Source organism: Triticum dicoccoides, chromosome 4A (genome assembly GCF_002162155.2).
Source record: "Triticum dicoccoides isolate Atlit2015 ecotype Zavitan chromosome 4A, WEW_v2.0, whole genome shotgun sequence".
NCBI lineage: Eukaryota > Viridiplantae > Streptophyta > Magnoliopsida > Poales > Poaceae > Triticum > Triticum dicoccoides.
The window spans coordinates 417832470-417851244 of NC_041386.1; the positions used below are offsets into that span (position 1 = coordinate 417832470).

The 18775-nt window shown below is 46.4% G+C and overlaps 1 long non-coding RNA gene across 2 annotated transcripts; it reads left to right on the forward strand.

Annotated features, from left to right (window-relative positions):
* Window positions 1-607: 607 nt before the first annotated feature.
* On the forward strand, window positions 608-3979 carry LOC119286000. 2 transcript variants are annotated; one of them, XR_005140125.1, is made up of 3 exons: window positions 608-1148; window positions 2019-3101; window positions 3189-3979. It is a non-coding gene; the product is annotated as an uncharacterized LOC119286000 (long non-coding RNA). The 2 variants fall into 2 exon arrangements; XR_005140126.1 differs by having other exon boundaries at window positions 3202-3979.
* The last annotated feature ends 14796 nt before the right edge of the window (window positions 3980-18775 follow it).

An 18775-nucleotide genomic window follows, 5' to 3' on the forward strand; every position in this document is an offset into this window, starting at 1 on the left:
CTGTTGGTCGGATGTATGCGGTTAGCGCTGAATGTCGGCCTCCCGCATCCGTGTCCGCGGACTGGTCGCCCTTGTCCGCGGACGGATGCGGAAGAAAGTTTACGAGTTGTCGTTGGAGATGCCCTTATGCTCAAATCTGATCCTAATTGAATGAGTGCATGCCTAGTCACCGAAATTTTTAACCTCAATGTTATCTTAGCTCCTACATGTCATATTTCACCCATATGTTATATCCTAATTTTTTTGAATTAGTTATGGTATTTGAATCAAGTGCTTTTATTCAAATTCAAGAAAATGGCAGAACTGCGATATATTTGTCTGGTGATGATTCCTTATTCAAAGTTCATGAAAACATATAAATGGAGGTCATGTGTTATTTACAAGCTCTAGTAAACATTTCATGAGCATTGGAATTTTATATCACGTATTTATAGTTCAAATTCAAAGTTGGGGCGGATTTGAATTCATGTACGAAAAAGGCAGTGAAATACTCTCCGAAAACTCTTGGAAACTTTATTTTGATTTTCTCAACCCCTCCTTTGCCACTGACCAGTGGGTCTCCTGGATAAGTCCAGCTCCGTCATCTTCAAGGGACACGCGCCCGCTTCCTGCCCGGCTGTCTCTTGATCTTTCTCCTCCCCCTCTGCTACCTCACTCCTCACTCTTTTCTTCCCCGCCTGGATCCCCTTTCTCATCAAGCTCGCGGGCCACGCCACCGCTTGCCGTTGCAACGCCAGCCGCAGGGACCGGCGGGATCCGCCAGCCGTCGGTCCGGATCGACATCCACGCCTCTGGCTCCGACATGCACACCTGCTAGACATCGCCGTGAACCACCTCGTCTCTCCGGTGCGTTTTTGCTCCTTGGCTGTTCCCTAGCTCCATTGTTGCTCCTGCCGTCCCTTTAATGGTGATTTCCGGCGCCGGCGTGCAAGAACCTCTTGAACCAAGGCTGCCTTTCTCGGTTCCATCGGCCGCGGCGGTCACCCTCCTCCCTGAGCAACTACAGGGACCGTGACGGGCTCTGCTTCTGGACAACGGACTCGAAGGCGCGGGTCCCTCCTAATTCTTCCTCGACCGCTGACCGCCTTTGACGCCGTTCATCCTCTCGCCTCCCTGATCCGTCCGACCCGGCCGCCATGAACAGCAAGGTGAGGAGTCGCCTCTGCCTGCTACTGGATGCTTGCTGCTACTGTTCGCTACTGGCTTGCTTTGCTATTTGTTGTTGTTGCCGCTGCTGGCTGCTTGCTTTGCCGCTTGCTGCTGCTGGTTGTTTTGCTTGCCGATGTTGCTTGCCTTTGTGGCTTGCTGCTGCTGGCCTTGAGCTGCGGGTAAATGAGAGAAAGAAAGAAAGTTCTACATCTGTACAGGGAGATGGCCGTATTTAGATTCACCTCTGTACAGAGAGATGATCATGTTTCAGTACCGTTTAATTCACTTGCTCCTCCCAGTTTCAGACTAAGGCTAGTCTTCCCTGTGCATAGAAGTTTCAGAAAAATGCTCAACCTGCTGAACTTGTAAAATCCATAAAAAAATCATTCCAACTTCTGTTTGGAGTAGCACTTGTATGAAGTTGGATGGTTTAAATTGTATTGTAGCAATAGAAAACATGAACATACTTACCCCCTTAAGTTACAGCCGTGGCCCTCCTGTAGGTCTGGCCCCACATAACATCTGTCCCTCCCTTTTCAAACAGCTAGCCGTCGAGCTGCACTGAGGGAAATTGTTTGATGAAAAGTTTCTTTTGTAAAACTGTACCATATTCCATACTTTCTATAGTACTTTGGATAGCTAAAACTTAATGTTCGAAGGCATGTCTCACTTTATGCCTTTCTGGTATCATTTTACCAATGTAAATGAAGAAGAAACACAACAAATCTTGCTTGCCATTTGCATGATTACCAAATGAATGTGCTTTATCTTGGCAAAAAAACAATGCTTATACCAATTATTTTGAACAGTTTTCTTTTTGCAATATGTTGTTTTCCTTACAAGTACTTATTTTATTTATCATAATGCAGGACATTCATGAGGGTTTGAATTTTTCTGCTGCTGACGATGAATCCTACTTTGGAATCCTTTCAATAAAGTTTTCAAAAGATGGCCATGAACTTGTTGTCGGAAACAGCAATGAGTCAATATGTATTTATGATCTTTGAGCAAACAAAGTGACAGAGCGAATTCATGCTCATGTGGTATGAAAGTCAAATGCACTCTTTCTTTTGTTGCTTCCATAACCTGTCCTTACAATGTACGCAACACTGTTTGGTGATAGACATATCTTCTTAGGTCATATTGGGATGTACTTCTAAAATCATTTCAAGTATCTAATGTGAGCATTGGTACTGTTTGCATGCAAAGAAAATTAAAGGAGTTTGTTTGTAAGATTCTAGTCTGCTGTCAATAGAGATGCACTTACACTATTAGTAAAAAAAGCACTTACATTGCATATTCTACATGCTTTTGTACTGCATCCTCTAATGGTTCGTTATGACTGAAGTAAACATCCACATGAAGCATGGTGTTGCTTTAGGCATAGCAGATTGAAGTAATGAACCACGGAAAGCAATAGTTCTTGGTGGTGCTTTAAGCATAGCAGTTTGGATACATACCGATAGCATGCTAGAAGTTCTGTCTTGTAGAGTATGGAACTGAAATAAAATTTGTCTTTGTAGGAGTCTCACAGTGTAGTGTAGTATCACATAAACACCTAACGCCTCTAAGAGGTATTTCCAAACGAGAAGCCAAAAGGAAAATGTCAAACAGTTTGTGGCGTGCCAACACTATTCAAGGTGTTTGGCTTTGTTCTTGAAAAAAAAGGTGTTTGGCTTGCTGCATAACTGCAGAGTGATGGTATATGGTGAAAGAAAACACTGTAAATGTTAGAACCACTAAGATTAGACGACAAGTAAATGTATAAATATCAGTAAAACGAATCACTACGTCAGCTGAAGCAGCAGTTGTGTTGGTAGTCCTGTGCAGGCTGGAAGTTGTCTCCTTCGGGCCTGCATTATTTGGCCTACGGATACATGAATATATCCTCTGTATTTAGTTTATTCCTCTACCTCACGCTGAGCTTGGAGCCAAAGACCTCATGTGCTGCGGTAACTGCCCCCCTACTCTTCATCAAGCATCCACCATGGATTCCTTAATTAATCTGAAAAGAGTTGCTTGTATTGATGTACTGTTAGAACTTCATAACAGAGGAGATTGGAAGATGGAGAAGAAAGGGACAAGGGAGAGGTTCGATTGGTTTGGTGCCTTTTTTTAGATCGATGAGCGCCTATGCCTGGCCGGTGAGGTCATGGCCTCGACGGAGATAGGAAGGATGGATAGGGAGAGGCGGCCCTCAGCCACGGTCGCCCACGCCCAGCCTCGATCCCCTATGGATCGGGATCGGGAGAGCCAGCGCCTGATCCCTGCCTCGCCTCGCCACCTCGACGTTGGCGAGCCCCACCAGAACCAGCTTCCCAAGCGCTGCCCTGCCTTCCTCCTCTTCATCTCCTTTCTCTCATTCCTCTCGTTTTCCCCTTCCTCCATCCCGTGCTCTCTCTTATCTCTCTCTCTCTTTGTTCGAACAGGAGGTACTCAGCCGCCCCAGCCGAGCCTAGTTAACCTTCCGTTGAGATGGACGGCGGCGCGGAGGAGACAGTGAGGTCGCCGGCAAGTGCAACGACGACCGACTGGCGGAGGCTTTGGTCGAGTGGCGAGCGAGAGCCCTCCCGGGCGGCGCACAGCGAGGAGCTCGGGCGCGCGGAGGAGAGGAGGATCTAAGGCTTAACGGTGGTGCAGTGCTGCGTTCGCCAGCGCGGCTCCGGATCGAGCGTCGCGCAGGGTGGAGTGCCTCCTTGGCGGCTGGGATCGGGAGGCGAGGGAGAGAGAGGAGAGCCCATCCTGGGCCGCGGGTTGAATACCGCAAATTACAGGGATTTATTTGTAAAGTTGTCGAACGAAACGTTTTTACCTTCAGAAGAGGAGTGCGGATTGAATATGAAGAATTACAGGGACTTTTCTGTAAAAACACCGACGACGTACGACCAGAAGCCATCGGTGCTTTATTAGTAGGTAAAGATATACCACATCCGAATCATAACCCGGACGAGGGCCGATGGGGACGGATATCAAAACCATGGCACTATGCATAACAAACAACGTATGGGTAAGATAATTATACGAGTAACTATATATCCAACTCACACAAACATCATTTTTTATATAAAACTTCATGAACAAGAGGTTCACCACAAGGTGGTGCCGGCGACGGGACGTTGCGAGAGATCGACGGTGGTTACGACGGAGATTTAGAAGGTACTAAGTAAACCACACCTACATATGCAAAACGAAGTGTTATTTTTGACCTCAAATTGCATATAAATCAAATACTAGCACATATATATAATTCCTCCCAAATTACTAAACTCAAAAATCAATCACTATATAAAGCATTGCACGAGCTAATCTAGCAATGAGAGATGAAAGGAAAGAGTTGCTAACCTTTGTGATCATTTGAATGGATGGGGGCCTTCAAATCTTGGGCAAAATGTGTGATGAGCTTGAGAGGAAGAGGGAAAAGAACAGAGAGGAGAGGGGAAAGGGGAAGAACAGAGCGAGCTCGGGTGGACGAAGGGTCTATCTAGGACGACCTTTAGTACCGGTTCGTGATACGACCAGGTACTAAAGGTGCTGGAGGGGCCCCGGACTAACAACATCCTGCCACCACTCACTTTAGTACCAGTTCGTGGCACGAACCGGTGCTAAAGGTTCTCCACGAACCAGTACTAATGAGAGCGGCCCGGCTAGCCGTTGGAACCGGCACTAATGTACACATTAGTGCCGGCTCAAATTCAAACCGGCACTAATGTGCTTCACGTTTGACCCTTTTTCTACTAGTGATAGATAGCCTGGAGATACACTTGCGCTCCCGGAAGTGAAGCTGGCATATAACGGAAGTCGGTGTTCCGAAGCAGGCCAGTCCGAACTCGCATGATGGTCATCATGGAATAGGCAGCATCCTGCACAGCCATCTCAACAGTAACCCCGAGTCCATAGGAACAGTGAAGGGGGTCAGTGGCTCAAGGATAAGAGGGATATATCCTGACGGTACAGAGGTACTGGCTCTGGTTGAAGTCTCTGAACTGCTCTTCGACAGTGTATTCGGGATACCGACGGTAACCCATCTCGACCATTACCCGGACTAACATAGCAGTATGACCGGGCACATCGAGGCACCGGGTCAGGCGAACCACTTGGTTTTGAGCACGAGTGGCCATCTGAAAGCACAACCACAATGCAAAGGCATTAGAATTTCTAGGGAAAATTGCACAGCATAATAGCTGTAAATGCTCAGAAAAGGACTTGATATTCACAACAGTTTGCAATACCACTCAACAACATCATATCAAGGTTCTGATTCAACTGACAACATACTGAAAGTAGTAGAAACTATACTGAGGCTTGTAACAACAATCCTATAAGCTACTACGGATTAGTAACACGTGAACCTGATAGAAGAAGAGAGCCTAGTCCTTAACCCACGTTGAATGAGAAGAGAATGACTCAAATCAGAGGGCATAAGGTAAAGGAGTAAAAGATCCTTAGGTTCCCTCCCACAATCAACTCCCCTACATATAACTAAAGCATTTCTAGACTCGACATCGACCAGTTTGGCTCAACGAACCTACAGGAAGTACGGCTCTGATGCCAACGCTGTCAGGACCCCGATTCCAAGTCACATCGATCTAGCCGGTAACACCTCATATCACATTGCGGCCTCACGCACGGTATCCCCACGGGTGTCGCCTTACCATGGCCCGGGACCGTTTGCACCTTTTGGCTCACGTATATGATAGTGTCGCTAGCATCCATATGATAGAGAACCCGGGCCGACATGGCTAGTCGTGAACCCAAAGCGGCGCAAACCTATGGAGACAGGCATACATGAATCACATCGAGCATGTCGGTCATCAGCATGTGAATCCGGGCTGTAGCACTGGGCTAACAGGACTCCGGGGAACCCGGGCTGTAGCAAGCTAGGCAGGACTTCAGATGTCACCGCGTGACATTTCCCCGAAGGGACAGACATAGGAACGAAGTGAAACACATGACGGCCAGTAAAGTGTCCTGAGCGGTAGTGCTGGCTAGCAGGACTCCGGTGAACCGGGCTGTAGCAGACTAGTATGGCTCGAGGAACACTAGACTACATTTCCCCATAAGAAAGGCTGCCAAGGATAAACAACTAGATTGTCGGATCCCACTCATACCAAGCATTTCAATTATACACACAATATGCCCGATATGAGTACATACAACATGGCTTCACAACAAAACTCTACAACTCAAGTACTTTATTTAAAAGCTCCAGAGAGCCATACATAACATGTTCATACAGATATGGGTCGCATGACCCGACACTCAAGTCATACAAGCATACAAGCACATGCGGAAGCAAATAGTCTGAGTACAGACACTAGAAAGCAATAAGGCTTCTCGAAGCCTATCTATCTACATAGGGCCCTCCATGGCCAGGATCACCACCTAGGTGGCTAGTCACTCGTCGACATCGAGGTCTACATAAAACCCATCGAAGGGGGCAGTGTTGTCATCTGAAAACAGTAGTTAAGCAAACATGAGTACAAAGGTACTCAGCAAGCCTTACATCAGAACCTACTATACATGCTCATTCTCAAGAAGGTGGTGGGGTTATTGCAACAAGCCAGCTTTGACTCTTGGCTAAGCTATCCTACGGAACTCCACTAGTAAAATAGATTTCGCACACGAGTCCACTAATCACCAACACAATACTCCACCGGGGATCCTCCCTCGTCATCCTACGAGAGGGCCATCCTCGGTACTCACACTTATCTTGAGTCTTTTAGTAGTATCCATTAGCTTGTCTATGAACTGTATAGGTAACCAAGTAGTCCTTTACCACGGATGCGGCTATTCCAATAGTTTTATACCCTGCAGGGGTGTGCTTCTTCATACACGCTTTCACCACTTACCGCTGTTTACACGACATGTACTCGGCAACCTTCAAGCGGAAGCCCAACGAGGGTGTCGGCCACGGCCTACCTAAACACTCAAGCCTCTAGTACAGGTTTATCGCCTATTCAGGTTCCATCCGCAGGGAGTCCGGCCGAGGTTTCCACATACGGCCCCGAACGATGTGAACAGGGTTCCCGAGACACCAAACGGGTGACTCGGTACACCGTGCCATGGTGTATCTACCGCAACATAGCCCACCCCTAGGGTAAGCGCTACGCACGGCCGCCAACACATAACCTACAAACACCAGAAACTAATTGCACTCTTGGACAGAGTACTAGGGTGATTAAGAAGCCGAGAGAGTCAGTTAATGATCCCAATGCATGGTAGTAGCTAATTCATAAAATCACACATACAGATCTCTGTTCTTATGGACAGCCTCAATGAAACAACCCACCATGTACTCCTACATGGCCTCTCATCGATACCTTTACCAAAACATGTTCAACACATCCCTCACATTACCGACATAATCATTTCACTCTAGCCCATCAGCCAGGTGAACCAGACCTGACACAACTCTAAGCATAGCAGGCATAGCAAGGTAGGAAACACAAACATGGCTCAATCAACTCCTACTCATGCTACTGGGTTTCATCTAGTTACTATGGCAATGACAGGTCATGCAGAGGATAAGGGTTCAACTACCGCAGCACATAGCAGTTTGAATCGTGTTGTCTTAATACAGTAAACAAGAGCAGAAGCGAGAACATGGGTTTGTATCGGAATGAACAATGGGTTGCTTGCCTGTTGTAGTGGTAGTAGGGTACTGCCCTTCAGACGGATACTCGAGGTTATCCTCGGAGGCAGAACCTACCACGAAAGACACACCGAACATGATCAACAGATGACAATATGCAACAATATGATGCACACTATGACATGGCAAAATGAAAGTGTCTTGGCCTAATGCAAGCTAAAACACAAAGGAATGAGCTCATTTGAATCAAAGATTCAAATGTTAGCTCATTTAACATGGCCTTATTAGTGCATTATCTTATTGTTCTTAAACAGCAAGGTTAACTTGTTTTGTCATGCATGAAACCATTACAGATGGATAGATTGAATTTTTCTGATCATTTTTCATATATAACTTGTTTGATTTGGAGCTATGGTTGATTTTCTATGATTTTTAGAAGTTTTGGCTATTTTCTGGAATTTCCTATATAAGAATAATTCCAGTAATTGAGTTAATGCGTCAGCATGACATAGGGGTGATGTCAGCGGGTCAACTGGGTCGGCCAGGTCAAACCTGACTGGTGGGCCCTGTCTGTCAGTGTCTCAGCTAATTAACAGGATTAAATTAGTACTAATAAACTGTCAGTGGGGCCTGGGCCCACATGTCAGTGACTAAACTAATTAAAATTAGTTAACACTAATCCTAAACTAATTAGTAGGCCGGCCCCACCTGTCATAGGCTCAGGGGGGAAGTCAACCTAGGCCCACGCGTCAGTCCATGGTCAAGAGTGGTTAAACTCGCCGGCGTTTAGCCGCCGGCGAGGCCAGACGCGGCGGAGGGGCTCGGGTTTTGCACTCCGGCGACCAAAAGGACGGCGAAGACCATCTACGTGATGCGGGCAGTGAGCCGCGTCGAGTGGTGGCAGTAGGTGGAGCTGGGGTGGCCGGAGACGACGGCGGCGAGCACATCCGCTATGGCCGGAGTTCGGGCGAGGTTGAACTAGTCGCTAGCAAGCACGGCGAGGGGCGTGCGGGGTGTTACGGGCTCCTGCAAGTGCGTTGAAGACGAAGACGTCCTCGGTTGCGACCCAACGTGGTTTTGGCCACGACGGCGATGTGCGGTGGCGGCGGCGAGCTGCGGCTCCGATGGCCATGGTGGTTAGAGGATGCGGACGAGCGCGGGGAGACGGGGAAACGTGTCAGTAGCTCACTGCGGTTGCAGGGGAGCGAACGGCGAGCTCGGGGAAGAGCTGGAGCGAGCGGGGCGGCGAGGGGGATCTCCGGCGACCGAGGTTGAAGACGAGCTCGGTACAGCGTCTCCGGGGCGAGCGAGCGCTCGGGGATGGGTCGAGGCGAAGCAGCGGACGACGGCGGAACTTCTTGGCACGGCGAGGCAACGAGTGGATGGCGGTGGCTGCGGTGGAGCTTGTCGGTGGCGACGGCTGCGGTCGGCAGGTAATGGGGAGAGAGCCACAGAGGGGGAGAGGGCCACGGGGGGAGTGGGGAGAATGAGAGGGGGACGTGGGGGAGTGCGTGGCACTCGTAGGCGCGTCCGGGGCATCGGCGGAAGCAGGAGGTGGCCGGCGTGTGGCCGCGGGCGCCGGCCATGCACTTCTCATCCTCCTGGTGAGTGGAGGAGGACGACTGGCAGGAGCCAGTGGACTGGCCAAGCCGGTGGGCCAAGTGGGCTGCGCCAGGTAAGTCTCTGTTCTCTCTGTCCTTTTTCTGTTTTTTATTTATTCTATTATTTCTGTAACTTCAGGGCTTTATTAAAAATGCCACGGCATTTCCAAAAATCATAAAATTAATCATGGCCACTGCTTAGAATATATCCAACAGCAAACATTTTAGTTTATGATTATTTGAGCATTCAAAATATTTTAGAGCTTTTAAATGCCCAAATGCAAATACTATAAGAATTAATCCAATGACCTTAAGATGTCCTAGAAAGTTTTTAGTAAATCCTAGTTGTTCTAGTGGGTGCTGGGGGTTCTGTCATCCCCATTTCAAATTTAAGAGAAATTTAAACATGATGCACACTCTAATGCTTGAACTAGCTAGGGTGTGACACCTTTAAAGCAACCAAACGTTTATCAGCAACTTCATCAATATTGTACATCATCAAGTTATAGAAGTCCACCGCCGATAAATCATTTTGTTTGGCTATTCTCAAAGCATTTAAATTCACTTCCACTGGTAAAACGTCCTCCTAACCATATACGAGATAATATGGAGTCACCTTGTAGCACCATGCCTTGAGATCCTATGTGCCCACAAAGCTTCAGACAATAGCTCATGCCATCTCCTTGGATCATCCCCAATCTTCTTCTTGATGAGCTTGATTAATATTTTATTCTTAGACTCAGCTTGTCCATTGGCTTGGGCATAATATGGAGAGGAATTGAGCAACTTTATCTTATATGATTCGGCAAATTCTCTAACTTGATGTGACATAAAGGATGAACCTTGGTCCGTAGTTAATGTTTGAGGAATGCCAAATCTATGAATAATATGTTTAGTTATAAATTGAATTACCTCTGTATGCATCATATTTTTGAGTGGTATTGCTTCAGACCATTTAGTGAATAGTCAGTTGCCACCAACATGAACCGATGCCCCTTTGAAGAAGAAGGGTGAATCTCTCCAATAAAGTCTAATCCCCAACCTCTAAAAGGTCAGGGCTTGATAATAGGATGTAACATAGTAGCGGGAGCTAACTGAATATCACCAAACTTTTGACAAGCTTCACATCCTTTACAGTGCCAGAAGCAATCATTAACCGTTGTCGGCAAATAAAACCCAGCACGTCGTAGTAACCATTTCATCTTGGGAGCCGACTGATGAGTGCCACAAATACCTTCATGGACCTCTCCCATAGCAACTCTCGCTTCGTCCTCGTCCAAGCACTTTAAAAGAACATCACCAACTGATCGGCGATAGAGACCATCATCTCTCATTACATATTTGAAAGCCATACGCTGGATAGTCCTGTCCACCCTTTTACTAGGATCACACAAATAATCAATAATGGACTTCCACCAGTCTTGATTTTCTCCTGCATTAAATATTTCATTAGTGGCCGAAATGGTGGGATCTGGTTCGGCCTCCTCTATGTGGTAAGACTAGACATCGGCCTTTGAGAAATATAAAACATGCCACGATCAACATGATAGCCAGATGCTTGTTGTGCCAACTCATTTGCTCTCCAATTGTCATGTCTAGATATATGAGCAATGCTAAAATAATCCAAAGTAGAAATTATATCTAGACATTTATCAAGATAAACATTAAGTGATTCGTCAAAACATTGAAAGACTTTGGATATTTGTTGCACTACTAATAACGAATCACCAAAATCCTCAATATGTGTAGCACCTATGGCAAGCAACATCTCTAAGCCGAATAACAATGCTTCATATTCAGCTTGATTATTTGTGCAAAAGTATTCTAAGCGGCATGAGGCTTCAAAAACAGCACCATGAGGAGATATATAAACAATACCAACACCTTGGCCATTGCTACAAACTGAACCATCAAAATATATCCTCCATGGTACTAATGACACAAGGTTTATATCAATATCATGCTTGTCATCAATCCGATGCTCAACAATAAAATTAGCAACAATTTGGCCTTTTATGAAGTTCAGAGATTCATAAGCTAAATCATATTCAATTAAAGCATAAGCCCACTTGCCAATTCTACCACTAGTAATTGGCCTATGCAACATGTATTTCATGACATCGGTTTGATAAGCTATAATGCAAGGTCTATGCACTAGATAATGTCTCAATTTTGTGCAAGCATAAGCATAATTTCTCAATAAATGTAGACCTTGTCTCGGCATCCAATAAGCGTTGTCTCAAATAAGTAATAGCATGCTCCTTTCCTTCAGTCTCTTGAGTCAAAATAGCACCAATAACACCATCCTCCGCTACAATGTAAAGTCTAATTGGCTCCCTGTGCCTGGGCGCTTTCATGACCGGAGAAGTGCACAAATATTCTTAATCATATCAAATGCATCTTGTTGTTTTGCCCCCCCCCCAAGTAAAATCAACATCATTCTTTAACCGAAGGATAGGAGTAAATGCATCAACCTTCCCTGATAGATTGGCTATGAACCTCCTCAAATAATTGACCTTGCCAAGGAATTTTTTCATATTTCTCTTGCATGTTGGAGCCTCTGCTTTATGTATAGCTTCTATCTTTTTTGGATCAATTTCCACGCCATCTTCATGAATAATGAAACCCAAAAACTTCCCAGCCGATACACCAAAGGCACAATTCAAAGGATTCATTTTCAGCCCATATTTGTTCATTCTTTCAAAAGCCAAACGCAAATCGGCTAAGTGAGATTAAAAAGCATCCGATTTGACAACAATATCATCAATATAGACCTCAAGTATAACACCAAGTAAATCATGAAAAGTTAAATTCATAGCCCTTTGATACATGGCGCTGGCCTTCTTTAATCCAAAGTTCATCATCGTCCACTCAAATAAACCAAGGAAACCAGGGCATCGAAAAGCCATTTTGGACATGTCCTCTTCGGCCATAAAAATCTGATTATACCCCGCATTACCATCAAGAAAGCTAATGACCTAATGTCCAGAAGCATCATTAATAAGCATATCGGCTATTAGCATGGGATACTCATCTTTAGGTTTAGCTCTATTCAAATCTATGAAATCAATGCACACCCTCAACTTGCCAGAGCCTTTCTTCTCTACTGGCACAATGTTAGGAATCCACTCGGCATACCTTCAAGTTCTAATAAAGTTATCTTTAAGCAATTGACCGATCTCTTCCTTGATCCGGTCATACGTTTTTGGATTAAACTTTCTGGCCGATTGCTTGTATGGTCTAAAACCGGCCTTTATAGGTAACCGGTGCTCCACTAGCTCTCGGCTTAAACCTGGGATCTCATGATATTCCCGTGCAAAGCAACAAACATATTCTTTCAATAGCTCGATCAACTTAGCTTTATGTTTGGCTCTTAAATTTTCGTTTACAAATGTCGTCCTAGGAATTGAACCATCTCATATATCTATTTCTTCTAATGGATCGGCCAATGTAAAACCTTGTCCTAATTTATCCATATCATCTAACTCTTCTATGGACTCATACATATTGTTCTCATTGGACCAATATTTTACAAGACGCTTTTGTAACCACTCTGAGTTAGGATCCATTTAAATACATCATACCTTGGAGCCGATAATCGCTAACCGGCTTTAAGGAAACAGGCACAAAACCACTTTTTGTGGCGCTAAGAAAATCAAATTCTGATAAGTCGCTCCCCGTCAAGCAAGTAACATTGGGATGTTGCCAATCCATAGATGCATCGGCCAAAGCAACACAAGCTGAATTATTCGCACGAATGACTTCTACTTCATCATCAACCCACTGAATTAAAAACTGGTGCACAGTAGATGGCACGCATTGGTTTGCATGAACCCTATCGCGGCCTAATATCACATTGTCGTTACCTTGCACCTTGGCAACAAAGAATGCGGTAGCCATAGTTTTACTTCCCACCGTGAGCTCCACATACATCACACCTTTGGCTTCAGTTTTCTCTTTGCCTTCAAATCCATTGAGCACCATGTTGGTCTTTATCAACTCTTCATCATGCAGCCCCAGTTTTTTGAAGACCGAATATGGAATAAGATTCACCACAACACCACCATTAACAAGCATTCTAGCAACCAGCGATCCATTAGTATGACCTTTAAGGAACAACAGCTTCAAGTGCGTCACCGGTTCTTTTGGCTTCTAGAATATAGCATTTTAGGACCAAAATCCAACTAAGCTACTTCCCCTTCTTCATCTATAGCACGAAATTCAGCGGTTAAGTAATACACCATATTAATATGCATACCTTCATGAACCGGTGTAGAATCATAATCAAGCATCTCATCTTCATCCTCAAGCATGTCCCCTGACTTCGAAATATCTGCAAGTGAATAAGAAGTAATAGGTGAAGTGGATGATGTAATGGCAGCAGCATCATCCTCCGTTGGTAGTGTAGGTGTTCCTATGATCAATGCAGAAGGTACTACGTTTTCCTTTTGCTTAGGCTTCCACACTTATTTTGGGGGTAGCATGGGCCAACTTTCATTGAACAAATTAACCCTTTGCCTCTCTGCTTCTTGTTCCTCCTTGTCATGGCTCCTCATGCGTTGCAATCTCCTTTTTTGTGCCTTGGTCAGACCGGAGTATATTTTGGATCCCTCGACTTGGCCTTGCTTGTGCTAGCTTCATGATCATTAGCCATGGGACCCTGCTGGAAAGTAGACACATCATTATTTGAATCAGCCGGATTATCAACAATAATCGGCTCTTTGATTGTTAATTCTTTAGTGCCTATCATAATAGTTTCAGCACTAGTATTCTTCTCCTTTTGCTTGCTAGGCTCTGAAATTTCAGCACTTGGTGATTTAGCACGCCACACTTGCTTGCCAACCCTTTCATGATTATCTTGCATGAGCCGATTGACACCGTCGTTCAAACGGCCTCTTGTGGGATAAGAGAGCCTGAGGGAGTCATGGATTAGGGTGTCTCCGGACAGCCAGACTATATCCTTTGGCCGGACTGTTGGACTATGAAGATACAATATTGAATACTTCGTCTCGTGTCCGGATGGGACTTTTACTTGGCGTAGAAGGAAAGCTAGGCAACATGAATATGTATATCTCCTCCTTTGTAACCGACCTTGTGTAAACCCTAGCCCCCTCCGGTGTCTATATAAACTGGAAGGTTTTAGTCTGTAGGACAACATACAATCATACCATAGGCTAGCTTCTAGGGTTTAGCCTCTCAGATCTCGTGGTAGATCAACTCTTGTACTACACATATTATCAAGAATAATCAAGCAGGACGTAGGGTTTTACCTCCATCAAGAGGGCCCGAACCTGGGTAAAACATCGTGTCCCCTGCCTCCTATTAGCATCCGCCTTAGACGCATAGTTCGGGACCCCCTACCCGAGTTCCGCCGGTTTTGACACCGACATTGATGCTTTCATTGAGAGTTCCACTGTCCATCGACATAAGGAAGGATGCCTTGTCTCGTTGCTCAAAACAACATTACAGCCGGGGGAGCCCTGGCTGTCCGCCAAACTCTCCGGCTTGGCAGTTTCATCATGACCGCCCGTTCGGCCGCTACACCGACGATGACCTCTCGGGTCATCAAAAACAGCCTCCACATCGGCTCGGAATTCGCCGAGCAGAAGGATCCAATGGAGATCTCTTCCCTAAACGAGCTCTTGGATCGTATCGCTGCCTTGCGAGTCGCTACAAACTATGATCGAAAATGGCTTAAACCCGATCAACGGGAGATTAACTCTCCACCGGTCACCCATCATATTGCGGTGGTGGAGGAACAATGCGGCGATTCTTCCTCTATCTTGAGGACTAACTATGTCTGGATTCCTGAGCTCTCCGAGCCGGATACCCGTTTACGGGAGGACATCACCCAAGCCCTGAACCTAGAGTCAGGCAGCGGGCCAGACATATCGGGCAACACTCCGGAATCCGAACTTCCAAGATTGGAAACTCCTCGGCCCCTGGGTCTCAGATCGGGTAGGTGTTCGGACTCAAATCCACCCACCCACCCAGACATAAATGATCTTTCCCACATCAGGAAAGAGCCCCATGAAACAGTACATCATTATTGGGCCAGATTCCTCCTTGTGATGAACAAGGTGAAGGACTGTCGCGAGGAAGACGCAGTCTCATTCTTCTGCAATAATTGCATGGACAAGGGAATCCTTAATGCCTTAAGTCGCCGTGACATATCACGCTTCACTGACTTGGCGTCCATAGTACGAAAGTACTGTGCGATGGAAAGTGCCTGGAAAACCGAAACAAAATTTTGGGATAATCCGGCTCGGAATATACACCCAGTCCGAAGTAAAAGGGTGCACTATCATAAGACACCCGAGTTAGTTACAAAGAAACAAAAACCCTCTATAGGGCATGGAATCATATTGGAGGGATGGCTTAACGGACCCTGCGAAATTCATAGTACAGCGGATATGATACCAACACATAGCCTTAAAGCATGTTGGATACTCCGGCAGGTGGCCAAAAGTGGTGAGGATCTTCTCATCCCAAATGCCACAGAGCACCATCCCATGGATAACAATACGGTATTAACAGTCTTTGAAACCTTCGCATCAAATAATAGGCGCAAGCGAACACTCCGCAGCCTCGCCGAAATTTACCACGTGGCAGCAATGAATCCATGGAGTGACACAGCTATTACCTTCAATGCCAGTGACGAACCTAAATTCTGAACAGCCCGAGCACCAGCTGCACTGGTCCTCAGTCCAATTGTGGACGGCTTTCTACTCACCAAAGTACTCATGGACGGCGACAGTGGATTGAACCTCATCTATGAGGAAACTCTTCAAAAAATGGAAATAGACTCGAACCGCATTGAGGAAAGTAGCACAACCTTCAGAGGAATCATCCCCAGTCAGGAAGCACGATGTGCTGGGAAAATCACACTAGATGTGGAATTCAGCACGTTGGAGAACTATAGGTCCGAAGAAATTACATTCCAAGTGGCCCCGTTCAGTACTGGATACCACGCCCTTTTAGGACGGGAGGCGTTCACCATCTTCCAAGCCATACCCCATTATGGATACATGAAGCTCAAAATGCCCAGGCCCAATGGAATCATCACTCTCTCTAGTGATTCAGACACAACACTCCGTGCCGAAAACAAAACGGCCGCATTGGCCCTCGAGGCATTATCCGAAGCCCTTTCGGCCGAGGAATTAACTGCGCTACGCTCCACAGTGGACAAGGACGACGTGATACTTGACAAGAGATCCAAGTCCACCTCTTTTAAACTAGCGGATGAAATAGTCAAATTCCACGTACACCCAACGGACCCTACAAAAACAGCCTCCATCGGGGCACAGTTAAACCCCGCCGTGGACGCCGCACTATGAGAGTTCCTGCGCGAGAATTCGGACATATTCGCCGGGCACCCCTCAGACATGCCAGGAATCCCACGCAGGCTGGCCGAGCACAGCCTCAATATCCTAAAGGGATTCAAGCCGGTCAAGCAGACTCTTCGGCGTTTCTCTGAACCTAAGAGACAAGCTATGGGAGAGTAACTAGCCAAGTTATTGGAGGCCGGATTCATTAGAGAAATAAAGCACCCGGACTGGCTAGGAAACCTGGTGATGGTACCAAAGAAGGACAAATCCTGGCGCCTATGTGTTGACTTCAAGGACTTCAACAAGGCTTGCCCAAAGGATCCCTTCCCCCTCCCCCGCATTGATCAAATTATCGATGCTACCGCAGGACATGAGTCATTGTGTTTCCTCGACACATACTCCGGCTACCACCAAATCAAGATGGCGGAGTCCGACCAAGCCGCAACGGCATTTATCACACCATACGGCCCCTTCTGTTTCAACATAATGCCTTTTGGGCTCAAAAAACGCCGGCGCAACATACCAGCGCATGATTCAGGCATGTCTGGAGAAACAGATTGGCAAAACAATAGAGGCATACGTAGATGATGTGGTCGTTAAAACCAAACACGTCGACTCTCTAATAGACGGCTTGAGGCTCACATTCAACAACCTATGAATATACAACATCAAGCTCAATCCAGAAAAATGCGTTTTCGGCGTACCAGCGGAAAGCTCCTATGCTTCATTGTCTCCAGTAGAAGAATTGAAGCTAATCCAGCCAAAATCTGAGCTCTGTCATAGTTGGCTATCCCAACGGACCTCAAACAAATCCGGAAATTAACTGGATGTTTGGCGGCTCTAAGTCGCTTTATCTCCCGCTTAGGAGAAAAGGCATTACCCCTTTATCGCTTCCTTCGGCGCACCGAACACTTCGAGTGGATGGACGCTGCCACAGCTGGATTGGATGAAATAAAAGCCATACTGGCAACCAATGCAATCCTGGCCACGCCAAACATCGGCGAACCAATGTTGTTGTACATTGCGGCAACTCATAAGGTTGTAAGCGTAGTGCTCGTCGTCGAACGAGAAGCGGACGGACATAAATTCCCTCTTCAAAAGCCGGTATATTATGTATCCACTGTCCTCACTCCATGCAAATCACGGTATCCACATTATCAAAAGATAGCCTATGCGGTATTCATGGCATCCCGGAAGCTGCGACACTACTTTCAAGAGTGTTCGATTACAATAGCCTCGGAAGTGCCACTTAATGATATTATAAACAACCGCGACGCCACGGGCCAGATTGCCAAATGGGACATTGAGCTCCTCCTGTTCGACATAACATACAAACCTCGGCGAGCCATTAAATCGCAAGTATTGGCCGACTTTGTCACCGAATGGACGGAAGCCGAACTCCCTAAAGAGTACGGCGCATACTCCAATTGGATCATGCACTTCAACGGCTCCAAAATGCTGGCTGGTCTGGGGGCTGGCATCGTCCTGACGTCCCCAACCAGAGATATAGTTCAATATGTACTGTAGATATTGTATACAGACCCCAACAACGCAGCCGAATATGAAGCCCTGTTACATGGTCTTCAGATGGCAGTTTCCATGGGCATTCAATGCCTCGAGGTGCGTGGGGATTCGAACTTTGCAATATCCCAAATAAATGGAGACTTCGATGCCAAGGATCTGAAGATGGCGGCCTATCGAAGAGTCGTCCTAAAGATGTCAGCTCGGTTCAGGGGGCTCGAATTTCACCATATGGCTCGGGAAAACAATCAGGCGGCGGATATCCTCGCCCGCATCGGTGCAAAACGCGATGCGGTCCCCCCAACATCTTTTTGCAGAGGTTGTTTAAGCCATCCGTGGTATGGGAAGGGGACACCGGTAACAACAGTCCGGACCCGGCCAAAATGCCCGATACCAAACACTCTGACATAATCGGAGGCTCTGGCACCGAAATAACACCTTCAGCCCACGTAATAATGGCCATCACTGCCCCGTGGACAGAACCATTCCTAGTCTACCTAACTAGGCAGGAACTTCCTAAGGACCAAAATGAGGCACGCTGCAGAGTACAGCCATCTAAAGCCTACAGGGTCCACGAGGGAGAG